Consider the following 6,000-nt stretch of genomic DNA (forward strand, 5'->3'; position numbering starts at 1 on the left):
TCTAGAGAATGTCAAGGGCACTGTTGATTTTACTGTGAAAATGAACAATTTGTTCGATGCATTGAATCGGAAACATCCAAAGGAAGGGTTAAAACTGCACAGTCAAGATTTTGTTGTTCTAGAATCTTTTCTGAATTGGCTCAATGATTGCGAAAAAAACGTGAAGGCAGGACGTATTGACCAAAGAAATTTTCTGTCAAATTCAACTGCCGAGGGCTTAAGAGTGACTATTCTCTCAAGCACGCACCTTTCCAAGTACCTGTTGGAGAAATGCAATTTCAAGTATGTTTTAGCTGCGAAGTTTAACCAAGATGTGCTCGAAAAATTCTTCGGTATTATCCGCCAAGCAGGTGGGCAAAATGAGCACCCGTGTCTACCAACTTTCTTGCAGCTGTATAGCATGCTTTCTGTGTACAGTTTGTTAAAACCTCCAAGATATGGCAACTGCCAGGTACATGAAAATGAAGACTCGCGTCTGATAAGCCTGTCCGACATGATTCTAGTCTTCAAAGAACCTTACGAGCCACGTATCAATGAGCTAAAGGCCAAACTTGATGGTCTTATAGGCAGTGAGAATGAATGTGAGGACTTTATTCACAACGAACCCGACTCAGCTAGTGTAACCGATTGTATAATTTATTATATGACCGGGTTTCTATGCAGGAAACTGCTGAAATGCACCGATTGCTCAGCGTGCAAAACTGGGCTAACGGCTTCTGCAAACGTGACCAGGCCCGAAGCAGCCTTAGTTTTGCAGAAAACACGAGGCGGTCTGCTACATGCAAATGTCGCCATATTTTCTCTCTTAAACGAAGTAGAAAAACAGTTTCAGAAGCATGCTTTTTATAAGAATGTCTACGACATAACTGTCGCCTACATTCTAGACAATCATAAGATGTCATTTCCATGCAGTGAGCATAAAGTCGATATAATGGCACAAGTCGTGCATTAATACGTAGCATTACGCATGCGGCAGTATTGCAAGCAGCTGAAAAAGAATGCTGAAAACAAAACACAAAAGCTGCGCAAGCTATCGAAGCTAGTTTAAAACTGTTTTATCCTCGTTGAAATTTTCAAGTACTCTCTTTTCGTTGCATTTTCACAGAGCGTAGTATCGCCTGCGGGGCCTGTTTGTTGTCATTACTGCGTAATGAATTGGTGCATTTCATTGCTTGTGTTTTCAGAGAATAAATTAAGTGCGTTCTATATGCCTTTGAAATTCTTGCAGCTGCTTCCCTCTTTTTAACCCGAGCTCAACAAACACCTACCTGTAGTGAAATGCCGTTTGTGTGCCACGAGAAAAAAATATACACACATACTCCTTGTCAGTACTTTTGTGGGTGTCAGTATTACATCCAATACCTTCGGTTCTAGATTCCGTAAGAATGATGACCGGTTACCGAGCTATTTACATCAGTGTCTAGCTGTTCTACACACACATGGAAAGCAAAAGTGGCGATGCGAAATAGCGGAATTCGGTAGACATGGCTAGTTGTCATATAATTATTTCATTTCGATTGTGCTTTTTTATCTACACAATAACAGGCCATGTTAGGCGTTCGTTGCCTGAGGAAAAGCGGGCCACACGCCAAACATTATCGTGGTTTCAGATGCCATCGCACCTTTAAAGTAACATCAGGTCATAACCTGGAAATCTAGCTGACCAATTTCGCTGAAAATGTACCATTAAAATCAAGAACATTCATTTCGCACAGGTGACGCATCGCCGACAACGCTAGAATTGTTGATACAACGCGTCACGGCCACCGTGGTCACGGCGCACATTTGAAGGTCTTCTGTACAGTAGCGCCATCTCACGGTGAAGCGTCGAAGTTGGTACGAGATTTCCGCGGCCGTGGAGGCGCTGTTACTACACCTGAAATATTTCTTACACCGTGGTCCACACCACTGAGGATGATCACAGCACAGCACTCGTCTGCGTCTTCTTCTTCTGGGAGTCTGTCGCACTCCTTTTTCGTCAGCACGGCCAGCAAATACCGCTCAGTAACACTACGCCCCCCCCTCGGGAAAAGCACAGTCCCGGTGCGTTCTACGTTTGTGAACCAGAACGTGCATAATAGGGCTTCAGGCGGGACACATGCACTATTTCAGAGGAAGGCGCTCTGGACGAGGATTTCGGAGGCACAGATTCAAATTCGTATGTGACGTGTGTCAAGGGGCGCAAAACTCGGTAGGGGCCTGTGTAACGGGGCAAAAGGTTTTCACACAAGCCCACGCGACGGCACGGGAGCCACAGCAAGACGAGTGACCCAGGAGGGTAGTGGACATCACGGTGGGGACTGTCGTACCGGAACTTTTGAGAGTCTTGGGATGCAGAGAGCCTGGCATGAGCTATCCGGCGGGCATAATGAGCGCGGGCTACGGCCTCACTGGCGTAAGTACTGGTGGCGTCTGCCGCGGGTAGTGAGGTGTCGAAGGGCAGTAACGGGTGGCGGCCAAATATCAGATAAAATGGGGAGTATCCAGCGGTAGTATGGACAGATGAATTGTAGGTGAATGTCACAAAGGGTAGATGAACATCCCAATCCCGGTGGTCGTCAGACGCACACATGGACAACATGTCTCTGAGGGTACGGTTTAGGTGTTCCGTGAGGCCGTTGGTCTGGGGGTGATAGGCTGTGGTGAATTTGTGACGGACAGAGCACGAACGGAGAATTTCGTCAACCACTCGCGAAAGAAGGCAGCGGCCGCGGTCAGTAAGTAGTTCACGAGGGGCACCATGGTGTAGTATCACGTTTTCTAGGAGGAAGTCAGTGACGTCTGTGGCGCAACTGGTCGGGATGGCTCTGGTAATAGCATACCCTGTAGCATAATCGGTGGCGACGGCGATCCATTTGTTCCCTGAGGCGGAAACTGGAAAGGGCCCAAGGAGGTCAACACCTACACGGCAAAACGGGTCAGTGGGTATGGGGATCAGCTGCAAATGGCCTGAAGGTAAAATTTTGGGCTTCTTTCGACGCTGACACAATTCACATGCGGCGTTGTATTGGTGGACGGAGCGGTAGAGCCCCGGCCAGTAGAAGCGTCGGCGCAGGCTGTCGTATATGCGAGACACCCAGGTTGCCAGCCGTTGGAGCATAATGAAACTGGTCAAGGATGGTGGAACGCAGATGTTGAGGAACGACGAGCAAAAGGTCTGCTCCGTCTGGTCGCGTATTGTGTCGTAATAGGGTGTTCTCGTGGAGTACATATAAGGCAAGAGATGGATCAGGTCGGTCGCAGGTCAGACGGAGGATAATGGAATGGAGCAAATGATCTCGGCAATGTTAGAAAAGGCCGCCACAGACAAGACACAGGCGTCATCGTCAGAGTCGGTAGGACTAGGGGAGTCGACGGGATGACGGGCAAGCAGTCTGCATCTTGGTGAAGCCTGTCGGACGTGTACACGACGGAAAATGTATACTCTTGTAATCGAAGAGCCCAGCGCCCAAAACGGCCTGTAGGATCTTAGAGGGAGGAAAGCCAACACAAGGCATGATGGTCTGTTATAGCAGTAAAATGCCGGCCAAACAAATAAGGGCGGAATTTTTTAATAGCCCAAACAAGTGCCAGGCACTCTCGCTCTGTGATAGAGTAATTTTGTTCGGACGTAGATAAGAGGCGGCTGGCATACGCAATCACCTTTGTGCGGCCGTGTTGTCTCTGGGCAAGTATAGCTCCAATGCCATGGCCACTTGCGTCGGTGCGGAGTTCAGTATTGGCAGATGGGTTGAAATGGGCCAAGAAGGGTGGAGTTGTGAGAGCAGCAATGAGTTCCGAGAAAGCTGCAACTTGTTCAGGCCCCCAGGAGAATGAAACGTCTTTCTTTAGGAGATTGGTGAGAGGACGAGCTAGCGCTGCGAAATTCGGGACGAATCGTCGGAAATAAGAACATAGGCCTATAAAGCTTCGAACCTCGCTGGATGAACGTGGAGTGGGAAAATCTCTGACGGCACGAATCTTGTCGAGGTCAGGCTGAACGCCGGCAACATTAACCAAGTGACCAAAGACTTTGATTTGTCGGTGACGAAAGCTGCACTTTTTGGAGTTTAATTGCAGTCCCGCGCGGCGAAAAAGCGCTAGGATTGCAGAAAGGCGACGGAGATGGCTTTCAAATGTAGGCGAGAAAACTATTACATCATCAAGATAACACAAACAAGTGGTCCACTTGAAGCCTCGGAGCAAAGAGTCCATCATACTTTCGAAGGTTGCTGGGGCATTGCAAAGGCCAAAAGGCATGACTTTGAATTGATAAAGGCCGTCAGGGGTTGTGAACGCTGTTTTTTCACGGTCTCTATCGTCGACAGAGATCTGCCAATAGCCAGAACGAAGGTCGATGGACGAAAAGTAGCTGGCTCCGTGCAAAGTATCAAGCGCGTCGTCTATACGCGGAAGAGGATACACATCTTTTCTGGTTATCTTATTTAAATGACGATAGTCAACGCAGAATCTCCAACTGTTATCTTTCTTTTTGACCAACACAACAGGGGATGCCCAGGGGCTACTGGAAGGCTCAATTATTTCGTTCGCCAACATTTTGTCGACCACTGTTTGGATGACGCGTCGCTCGGCAAGCGAAACACGATAGGGCCGCCTGTGAATAGGACTGGCGTCACCAGTGTCAATGCGGTGACTGACAATATGACTCAACCGAAAGGGGGAAAGAAAATAAAAACCCGACAGCTAGTGGGATAGATTGCTTAAGAGGGCCATTGAGAAATATTTGGAAGCTTCCAGGAACATTGATATTCTATGCAGAGAGGAGAAACAACGGCTGACGTAAAGCGAGAGATGAGATGACTTCATAAACTGTTCAAAGAAACCATTCCTTTTAAGTCTAGGAAAGTTTAGAAAAATATTTTTTAACCGTTCTAAGGAATAAGCAAAAATCTTTAAAACAGCCTCAAGTGCTCTCGACATCTCAACTGCTAGAGTATTTAGACCAGCCTAGTTCTAAGTTCATAATTAACACTAAAGAGAGATGATTGGGCTTGGAAGACTGAAACGGAAATTGTTGTGTGGCCGTTCCCGTGCTGTCGTGCCGGGAGGCCGAGAGAGAAAGAGAGAGCCGGGCTACCGCGCCGCTCCAGAACCAAACACAAATTCAATCACCCCTGGCTGGGCTTCAGCTTATTGAGCGCCACTTTTAGGTTCATAGGTGGCGACCCCAACATCTTCTTTCTCAGTCACAAGTTCCAGCGGTCCGATGGTACTAAATGGCGGCCGCTACGGACAGACACAACACCATCACCAGGACGTGACGGTACCGCTGTAACAGGCGGCAGATGAGGTGTTGCAGCCTCTTGAGTTCGAGGGTGAGGCTGGAGAAGTGCGGTATCTGCTACCCTCAGCACAAAGGTACAAGGTGTCAACAATTCCACTGCAAAATCGTTCCTTGCTCCGTTTCGACAAAGAAGGACATTGGACGCTGTGCCTTGCTCAGAATTGTAGCACGCACCTAGTCGGTTCGAACCCAGACCTGTTCACCGTAATGATGTAATGACTTCCGCTGACGTGATGACGTCGGTTGAATTCCTTTTCAGTCCTTTTCTTGAAAGAGTCATGTCTGGGGGCTACCAAGTCACTTTCGGGCCAGTGTGGACGAAGCTTTTCATCCAGCTTTGGGACTCTAGTTCTCAGTCGCTTTCCCATTGGGAGCTGAGCTAGGCTGAAGCCACACACACCTGGTGTATCCCTTTAGCTGAGAAGGGCCATGTAAGCATCGTTTTCCTTACGGAAGATGTGTTTCACAGTCCGGAATATTAGTTCTGTCTCTCCATAAGACTGTGGGTAATGGGGGCTACTGGCAATGGGGTCGAAATCATAAGATGCAGCGAATGCATCTAATTCGCGTTAAACAAAGGGCGGATACCTGTTGCGGTATCCCATGACGGCCGAAGAGGCTTTTGAGCCCCTCAGTGACCACTGGAGCTGTTTTACTTTTCAGTGTCACCACCTCTAGGAACGGGGAGTAGTAGTCCACTACCATCAAGAGTGTTT

This window comes from Amblyomma maculatum, chromosome 7, assembly GCF_055883805.1.
Source record: "Amblyomma maculatum isolate TAMU_Amacu chromosome 7, ASM5588380v1, whole genome shotgun sequence".
Classification (NCBI taxonomy): Eukaryota; Metazoa; Arthropoda; class Arachnida; order Ixodida; family Ixodidae; genus Amblyomma; species Amblyomma maculatum.